Here is a 10,525-nt window from a genome sequence, read left to right as displayed (position 1 = left end):
CTGAGGCAGGAAGCTGATTCCCTATGGGTCAGATGATCTGGAACTGCTGGCGGTTGTTCCTCCTCACTCTTACGGGTGTCTTGATCTGCTTCGAGCAGTCAGTGAGTATTTTCACCCCACAAATTCTCATGCCTACAGTAATTTTGTGACTTTATAGTGTTGTAGAAAATATACAACCTTCAGTTTGTTGCTGGGTGTTGAAAAATGTGTTATAGTGTGAAATAATATGTAACTAAGTAAAATGGATTTCCTCATAGGCTTTCTTTGGCCCAAATATATGTTACGTGTTCTCTTCAACTCATTGTGAGACTCCTCTGCTGAATGAGGCAAGTTCAGGGTGTCAGGAAACTTGGATTTAATTCACAGGCCTGTCACAATTTTCCTGTGCCATGACTCAGCAAGTAAATTACAACGAGGTGTACTGAGAAATTTAAAGATATAACTCCAGGTGATCACAATCCTTGTTTGACTGCTGAATCCTTAGCTCCATAGTTACTAATTTAGGGCTCTCTACCTTCCAGCTTCTGAACGCTTCTTTTATAGAACCATAGAATTGTTTTGGCTGGAAAGACTTCAAAAGTAGTTGAGTCCAACTGTTAACCTAACACCACCATGGCCATTAAACCATGTCCCAAAATCTGAGGGCTGCTTCCAGGATCAGTGTTGGGGAGGGTGCCCCTCAAGAGGAGACTGAGAGGGAACCTCATCAATGGTTATAAATATGTGCAGGGTGAGTGCCAGAAGGCTGGAGCCAGGCTCTGCTCGGTGATGCCTGATGACAGGATCAAGGGGCAGTGGGTGGAAGCTGAAGCATAGGAGATTTCATTTAAACATGAGAAGGATTTTTTTCCCTGTGAGGGTGACAGAACACTGGAAGAGGCTGCCCAGGGCAGTCGTGGAGTCTCCCTCTCTGGAGATATTCAAAACCAGCCTGGACACATTCCAGTGGGATCTGGTATAGGTGATCCTGCTCTGGCAGGGGGGGTGGACTAGGTGATGTTTTGATCACTAGGTGATCTTTTGAGATCCCTTCCAGCCCTTCACATTCTATGATTCTATGAATCTGTACAGTGGGAAGATCTTTTCCACCAAGTTTTGGGCCCTTCGGTATTAGGATGTTGAGTTGCTGGAGTGTGCCCAGAGAAGGGCAATGAAGCTGGTGAAGGGTCTGTAGAACAGGTCTGGTGAGGGTTGCTTGATCTGGAGAATAACTCATCCCAAGGATGTTCAGGAGCCAGGGAGTCAGATCTGGGGCTGAAGACTGAACAGCTTTATCAGTGAGTTTCCGTGCACCCCTTCCTCATTTGTAAGCTGTGAGGAAGCTAAGATACAAGCAGTAGTATCTCCTCACCTCACAGCGTGCTGGAACCATTAGACATCATGAGCAAAACATAGACATGAGACCCTCCAACTGCTACTGGATTTCCTTACAGATTTCAGTGGTTGTGATAATTAAAAAAGGAAGAACTTAATTAAAAATAAATGAAATGACCTAATTTACCAAGTCAGAGGTTGGTCAGGAAAGGGGACTTAAATCTGCTCCTCTTGACAGACTTGCATCTAGTACTCTTGTAACCCAAGTGCATAAGATGCCATTTAGCTTTCTACCTGGAAAACAACATTTTGATCCACATCCTGTGCTAAATTCATCCTGTGGCACTGTCTCTAAGAGAGCAGATGGGTGTTGCAAGTTACCATGGCACCTCCTTAGTGATTTTCATTTCATGGTTCCCTTGAGCTGCAGGGTCTTTGATACAAGAACACTGCTTCCTGGGACAATGTGTTTGTATTGTGTTGGTGTTTCTGGTCTAGTTTTCATGTATATCACTCAAACCAAGCTCTTCAGATCAAGCACTTTGATCTAAAACATGAATCTGAGGTGGTGATCTAAGGGATCTGCATTGGGACCACTTCTTTTTAACATCTTTATTGATGACCTTGATTCAGGCATAGAGAGTGTCATCAGTAAGTTTGCAGATGACACCAAGTTAGGTGGCAGGGTTGATTTGAATGAGGGTAGAGAGGCTCTGCAGGGAGACTTGGATAGGCTTAGATCAGTAGGCCAACATTAATGGGCTGAGTTTCAACAAGGTCAAATGCCAGCTCCTGCACTTGGGTCACAACAACCCCAAGCAATGCTACAGGCTTGGGGCAGTGTGGTTGGAGAGCTGCCTGACAGAAAGAGACCTGAGGCTTGTAATAAACAGAAGCTGAATATGAGCCAGCAGTGTGCCCAGGCAGCCAAGAAGGCCAATGGCATCCTGGCTTGGATTAAAAATGCTGTGGCCAGCAAGAGTAGGGAGGTGATTGTCCCCTTGGACTTGGCTTTGGTGAGGCCACACCTTGAGTATTGTGTTCAGTTTTGGACACCTAAATACAGGAGAGAAGTGGAGGTGCTGGAGTGGGTCCAGGGGAGAGCAACTAAGCTGAGGAAGGGCCTAGAGAATAAATCTTATGAGGAGCAACTGAGGGAGCTGGGGATGGTTAACTTGGAAAAGAGGAGGCTGAGGGGAGACCTCATTGCTGTCTACAGCTACCTGAGGGGTCATTGTGGAGAGGCTGCTGCTGGTCTCGTCTCACAGGTAATGGAGACAGAACAAGGGGAATAGCTTCAATCTGAGACTGGGAAGGTTTAGTTTGGATATTTGTGAAAAGCTTTTCATGGAGAGAGTGGTCAGGGACTGGAATGAGCTGCCCAGGGAGGTGGTGGAGTCACCAACCCTGGATGTGTTTAAGGGTCATTTGGATGTGGTGCTTAGGGATATGGTTTGAGGTGACTCTTGTAGAGTAGGGTTATGGGTTGAACTTGTTGATCCTGAAGGTCTTTTCCAACCTGGATGTCTCTGTGATTCTGCGAAGTGTTGAGATCTCAAACCATGTGCTGAGGCTGCTTACATTGCTGGACCTGGCCACCCCATCAGAGCTGCTTGGCAAGTATTTTGGGAGGCAAGCAGCACAGAGGCTTCTTGACATAGAGGTAGCTTGTGTTTAGGAAAGAATTAAAGTTTCATTCTTCACATTAAGGATGTCACCAAGGTCTTCTCTGGAAGACATGGACAGCTAAGCTGTTCAGAAGCTAAAAGCTCACTGCCAGATAATCTGTTGAGCAAATAACTGCCTTCAGAGTGTGATGGTACCGTGGTTGTTCAGAGAAAACAGCACTGAGAATGTCTTAACCAGAGTAAAGTCTGACAAACTCTCATCTCACAAGCTTATTACTCATAAACTTAATTAGCTATCACAGTGAAATGCATAAAGCTGTTTACTTCTGTACTCTCAGGGGCTTTGGTGACATTTTGCACCAGTATAGAAGTAGGTGGCACCTTACAGCTGTTACATCTCAGTCTTGCTGTTTGCAGGAAACACTAAGGTGGGGAGGTATCTTTTCTCTTGGTTAGAATCATAGAACCACAGAATGGTTTGGGTTGGAAGGGACCTTAAAGATCATCTAGTTCTAACCTCCTGCCCTAGGCAGGGACACCTCTCATGGCTGGAGGGCAGCCCTAGGGAAAAGGACCTGGGGGGCTGATTAAAAGCTCAACATGAGCCAGCAGTGTGAGTGCAGCCCAGACAGAAACCATGAAGAGAAGCGTTGCCAGCAGGGCAAGGGAGGGGATTCTCCCTCTTTGCTCTCCTGACACCCCACCTGGAGTCCTGAGTGCAGTTCTGGAGCTCCCAAAACAAGAAGGACTTGGAACTGTTGGAGTGAGCCCAGAGGAGGCCACAAAGGTGCTCAGAGAGCTGCAGGAGCTTTGTTGTGAGGACAGGCTACAAGAGTTGGAGCTCCTCAGCCTGGAGAAGACTTCAAGGAGACCTTATAGTGGCCTTCCAGTATCTGAAGGGGGCCTACAAGAAGGTTGGGGAGGGACTATTGACAAGGTCTTGTAGTGTCAGAATGACAAGTAATGGGTTTAAACTGACAGAGGGGAGATTTAAACTAGATGTCAGGAAGAAGTTCTTTCCAGTGAGGGTAGTGAAACACTGGCAGAGGTTGCCCAGGGAGGTTGTGGCTGCTCCCTCCCTGGAGGTGTTCAAGGCCAGGTTGGATGAGGCCTTGGGCAACCTGCTCTAGTGAGAGGTGTCCCTGCCTGTGGAAGGGGGTTGGAACTGGATGATCTTTGAGGTCACTTCCAACCTAAACCAGTCTGTGATTGTGTGACACCTCCTGCTAGACCAGCTTTCTCAAAGGCCCTCTCACATGTATTCCAAGTAAACAGGACCAGATTTCATGAGCCGTGGTTTTCTGAGATGTGAATTGCTTTGCTGTCATACCTATGCCATAATGTAATTAATGTTTTATGAGATACTGACATTAGTATTTTCTGGTCAGAGATGGGTGCTAGGTTGGACTGGATGATCTTGGAGGTCTCTTCCAACCTCATTGATTCCATGATTTCATAGAATCATAGAATCATAGAATCAACCAGGTTGGAAGAGACCTCCAAGATCATCCAGGCCAACCTATCACCCAGCCCTATCCAATCAACCAGACCATGGCACTAAGTGCCTCATCCAGGCTTTTCTTGAAGACCCCGAGGGACGGTGCCTCCACCACCTCCCTGGGCAGCCCATTCCAATGGAAAATCACTCTCTCTGGGAAGAACTTCTTCCTAATATCCAGCCTATACCTACCCTGGCACAACTTGAGACTGTGTCCCCTTGTTCTATTGCTGGTTGCCTGGGAGAAGAGGCCACCCCCCACCTGGCTACAATGCCCCTTCAGGTAATTGTAGACAGTAATAAGATCACCCCTGAGCCTCCTCTTCTTGATACTAATGAGAAGAGACTAATCCTTGCCTTACTCCAACCTCTTTTGTAGAGAGCAAGGAAGTCTCCCCTCAACCTCCTCTTCTCCAGACTAAACCAGCCGAGTTTCCTCAGCTGCTCCTCACCAGACCTGTTCTCTAGACCCTCCACCAGCTTTGTTGTCCTCCTCTGGACTATCTCCAGCACCTCACTGTCCTTCCTGTGGGAGTATATAAATATAGTAACACATATATCTTATCATAATACTATGGCATGATAATAAGTGTGTAATATTATAAATCTATGAATACACTGGAGTGAATGAAGTCAATATTTAGCCTTATAAATGATAAATATTTTTCCCTGGAAAGTTTTTCCTGAAACATTCAGCCACACAGTGTCTATAACAGAATAAAATGCAGAGCAAGCAGATATGGAAGCATGTATTTAATTCATAATCAGACAAGAGAGAGCATGTTCCTTAGGTCCAAACCAGCCAACTTTTTATTTGTTTCTCAGTGTTTTGGCCACAGAGATTCCATTCTCTTAAATCTTTGCATCTGCTTCACTTCCATCAGCTGGGGCTGACTTCTGTCTCTGTAGCTCAAGGAAGATTTTCATTATGCTCACTCCAGTGGCCATATCTTCACAGGACAGGTACTTTGCTTTGAAATCCTGTTTTCTGGGACCCTGCAGGAAAGCAGTGGAGCAAGACTTATAATGAGTTATTGGAGTTACTGAGTCAGGCATGTGCCAATAGCTTGTTCTAAGTGAAAAACAGTGTGCAGTGAATAGAGGCAGTTCCATGTGATTTTCTTCTTGTAGTGGCTTTTCAGCCTCTAAGAAGTGAAACTGAGAATGTATTTTGAAGTGGAAGCTGGAGTGTTTTCCCATCTTCTGAGCTGGTGTGAGCTGTATGTCTCTTTGAAGCACAGGGCTTGGGGAGCACTTGGGCTCTGCAGTGTCTGTCTTGGTACAGCCAAATGCTCGGTTGTGCTTTTGGTTTCCAGAGGAGGTACACACAACTCAGGGAGAGGAAGATAGGATGTGGGGAGTCCAGGTGTTAGGGAGAGAGACTTTGGACACAGAATCTCTTTAAGGACTCCTCAGTGAGAATGCCATAGAATCATAGATATTAGGGGTTGGAAGTGACCTCAAAAGATCGAGTTCAACCCCCTTACCAAAGCAGGATCGCCTTGAACAAATCATGCAGGAACATATCCAGATGGGTCTTGAATGTCTCCAGAGGAGACTCCACAATCTCTCTGGACAGCCTGGTCCAGTGCTTTGGCATCCTCACAGTGGCGAATTTTCTCCTCATACTGAGGTGCAGCTTCCTGTGTTCCAGTCTGTATCCACTGGCCCTTGTCCTAACACAGGTCACTACTGTAAAGAGCCTGACCCCCTCTTCTTGGCACCCACCCTCCAGATATTTATAAATACAAAGAAGATCCCCTCTCAGCCTTCTCTCCACTCCTCATCTCAGCCTTTTCTCATTAGACAGCTGTTCCAGCCCCTTCATCATCCTCACAGCCTTCATTGGACACTCTGTTACTCTTGAACTGGGAAATGCCTTTAAAATCATTGAGTTCAGCCATTAACCCAGCATTGCCAGGTTAACACAAAATCTAACTCCTCAGCACCATGTAGGAAGACTTGAAGAGAAGGATCTTGGCTGTGGTCTGCAAGAGGTCTGTGCAGGCAGGGGCAGTGGAGAAGGCCTAAGAGTAGGTACTGCTGGGAGGGTTCCTGGGCAATGGTGAAGGAGGTCAAGTTGCCGATGGGAAGAGATCACTTCCCACTGATTTAACAAGCTAAGCCTCCAGTACTGCACGTAGAACATTATCCTGTGTCCTTGATTCTCGTCTGGAGGTGGTGGCAGAGGAGGAATCCTAAGCTTTATCAGCGGCTACCAAGCGTTAATATGACAAAGGAGCCCTGAAATATGCACTTACTGGGGAAAGCCAATTTGCCTTGCTTGTTTAGAATGATAATTATTTACTGGGGGGGGGGGGAAGAAGACATATTTGGAGACACTGTAAATCCAGGTGGCACATAGCTGTCAGGAAGAAGAATAAAAAACCACAACCAAACAAAAAAAACCTAAACCACCAGAAGGGACTATTTTTGTTCTGGAGCAAATCTTTTCACTTTCCTTCTTTCAAAGCACAATGACAGTTAATGATTAATAGACACAATCCTCAGCACTCCCAGCAGGAAGCCAGCCTAAGTGTGTGGGAAGTCTAAATAATTGAAGGGAAAAGGTGACAGAGGCAGCCATTAGTTCTTTGGGATGAGAAAGTCTTCATTGCCTGGCTACTTGCCCAAATAAAAGGGAAAATTTCTTATTTGAGTAATGCAATCTCTAGACTTCATAAGGCTCTTCCTCTGGGGGGTGAGGGCAAGAAATGACAAGGCTTACTGTTTCTAAATTGGTAGAAATGATGCAACCTCCCTTCATTTCTAATTGCATTACAGCACACCAGTGGGCTTGCAACAGAACCATCTTGTTAGGAAGAAGTGGGCAGCATTCCAGAGCAAAAACTGAACACCCTATAGCAGAATGAATTACATTGCCATGGGCATTTGCTCTCCATGGATGTCCTGGTGGTCATGGGAAACCCTGCATGCTTGCAAAGAGAGTCAGTAAGTTTTAGGGCTGAGCAAATTATGAAATCCCAGAATAGTTTGTGGTGGCAGGGACCTTCAAAATCACCTAGTTCTAATCCCCCTGCCATGGTCAGGGATATGTCATTCCAATCAATTCAAAATCACTTAGTTCCAATGCTCCTGCCATGGGAAGCAACACCTCCTACTAGACCAGCTTGCTCAAGGCCCCATCTGACCTGGGTTTGATGACTTCCAGGCTTGGAGCCTCCACAACTCAGCTACCTGAAGGGAGGCTGTAGCCAGGTGGGGGTTGGTCTCTTCTCCCAGGCAACCAGCAATAGAACAAGGGGACACAGTCTCAAGCTGTGCCAGAGGAGGTCTAGGCTGGATGTTAGGAGGAAGTTGTTGGCAGAGAAAGTGATTGGCATTGGAATGGGTTGCCCAGGGAGGTGGTGAAGTCGTCATCCCTGGAGGTGTTCAAGAGAAGACTGGATGGGGCATTTAGTGCCATGGTCTAGTTGACTGGATAGGGCTGGGTGGTAGTTTTGACTGGATGATCTTGGTGGTCTCTTCCAACCTGGTTGATTCTATGATTCTCTGATTCTCTGGGCAACCTGTTCCCCATAGTGGCAAACGTTCAATCAGAGTGGCACATAGTGAGAAGAAAACTGGTTCAAGTCTTCCCAAACTGTGTGGTGAGAACTAGAGTTGTCCAAAATAAGCAAAGATCTTTCAAAGAGCAAGCTTTGGTTTGTTTGCTGAAGGGTCCATTTTGAAGCTCTGTGTCATGGACATAAGTAGAGAGTATGGAGAGAAGAAATAGGTTGAGGTCACAAAAGGGGAGCTTTAGTTAGATATTAGAAGAAACCTCTTGACTGAAAGGGTTTCTATAATTTCTATGATTATTCTCCTCCTTATTCTCTTATAAAAATATGGAGTGTCCTCTTAGGGGAACAAGAGGATCCTCTCCACAGTTTCTGAACAAACTGTCTTTCACTGTTTAACTCCACCAGCAGTAGGCACCACACAGGTGCTTAATTGTTCCTGTCCTGCTGAGTAAAAATCATAGGTTGAGATATGAACAGTTTAATAATTCAAATCAGGACAAAATATAATGATATTAAATATATCAATTGCAACAATAATAATGGTAATGAAAAGGAAGATTACAACAAGAAGAAATAAACCCCAGGAAAGACAACTGTGCGCAATGCAATTGCTCACCACTGCTTAACTTGAGCTTAGTATCCCAGAAAAATCCTGAAACAACATAAAGGAGGGAGGTGTAGTAGAGGTTAATGCCTTTTTCAAGGAGGTTTTGGATTAAGGGGAGCCACAAATATGTTGGATTCTTTTCCCAGAGTAGTCATTCTGGATAGTAATATTACCAGGAACAAAAGCTAAAGAGAGAAACTAGAGTTAAGGGACTTTATTTGAGAGCAGAAAACGTTAATAGTTCTTTGGATGTCAATGAGAAGGAAAGATGCCAAAGCAGAAAAAAAGTAGATGGAAAGTAGCAAGCAAAGTCAAGCAGGAGAAGCTTATGGAGGAGGAAAGAGGCTGTAGCAGGAGAAAGTTGGTTGATTACAGGAGTAGGAAGAGTGGCAAGACCCAGACTGAGAAGCTTTTAGCTAAGTTACAGACAGCTCATGAATGAATGAAAGTCAATGATGTATTCTGTTGCTTATTTAAGTGTGAAACATCTATAATAGTATTTCCTGGTGGCATTTTGCCTGCACAGACTCAGGATGTAGCAGCTGCCTTCCCACAGTGACAGTCAGCACAGAAAACCACAGAGGCCATGTCCTGATCCCACCACTATTTCCCATCTGGTGAGGCTGAGATGATTTGCACTTCCCTACTTAAGAACTTTGCAATCAAAAGCGGCTGCAGCCAGGTACCAGAGCAGTGTCTTTGGGAAGGATTTCAGAGAGGTGGCATGGGAGAGCATGACACAGATCATAGAATCACAAAATGGTTTGGATTGGAAGGGACATTAAACATCATCTAGCTGCAACCTCCCTGCCCCGAGCAGGGACAACTTTCGCTAGCCCAGATTGCTCAAGCCCCCATCCAATCTGGCCTCGAACACTTCCAGGGAGGGGGCATCCACAGCCTCCCTGGGCAACCTGTGCTAGTGTTTCACTACCCTCACTGTAAAAAGCTTTGTAATCTTCCCTCTTCCAGCCTAAATCCATTGTCCCTCATCCTGTCGCTACCAGCCCTTGTAAAAAAGGTTTGAGATGGCTCCTGCCAAACAAAACAAAGATAATAGAAGGGACTGAGCCCTGAGGGCTTAATCTGGGACCATCCAGGTATTCAAGAAGGGGCACATCTAGTCCTGATGGGAGGGTGTGCTGGAGACTTTTGCTGCCTTGGGTTTTCTGAGGCAAAACTCACAGAATGCACCAGGTTGGAAGGGACCCTTGACAGTCATCTTGTCCAACCTCACTGCAGTAAACAGGAACATCTTTAACTAGATTAGGTTGCCCAGAGCCCCATCAAGTTTGACCTTGAATGTCTCCAGGGATGGGGCTTCCACCACCTCTCTGAGCAACCTGTTCCAGTATTTCACTACCCTCACTGTAAATAGCTTCCTTCAGGTCTCTCCTGTGTGATCTTGCTGTGATCTTTCAGAGGAAGTGAAATTTAAGTTGGTTTTTTTTTGAGCAACACTTTCTGTGCAGGCAGTTTGAGTAGTGAAGCTGTGGATGGCAGTTGTAATGCTCTTCCTAACACGGCTAAATTTTGGTTTATCAGGTAACACATTCTAAGTCTGCAGTGATTCTGAGAGAGACTGGGGGGGGGGGGGTGGGGGGGGGTGGGAAATGAAAATTGCATGTGGCTTATTTTGATTGCTGCGTCCATCATGTTTCTCTTCTGATTTCTCTCTCCACAATTTTAATATCTTTAAGCTTGATAAATAATTTCTAAGCTTAGAAAAGATGAAACAACAAGAGCTGCCTGGCTGTAAGACTGCTTAGAAGCTCTGCTTTGTGGGGACAGTTTTCATTAAAACCCTACCATGTTTGCAAAACACTCAGACATTGGGATTTTTATGTCTCCTAGGCACCCTGCACTGCTTAAGCTGATGTGAAAGTCTGTGTTAGAGGTAGCTACTATCAGTTTTCAAATCCCAGACTAATATTTTCAACCCACATTTTAAGCA

This window comes from Pogoniulus pusillus, chromosome 9 (assembly GCF_015220805.1).
Source record: "Pogoniulus pusillus isolate bPogPus1 chromosome 9, bPogPus1.pri, whole genome shotgun sequence".
Lineage (NCBI taxonomy): Eukaryota > Metazoa > Chordata > Aves > Piciformes > Lybiidae > Pogoniulus > Pogoniulus pusillus.
This window is presented reverse-complemented; position numbering follows the sequence as displayed.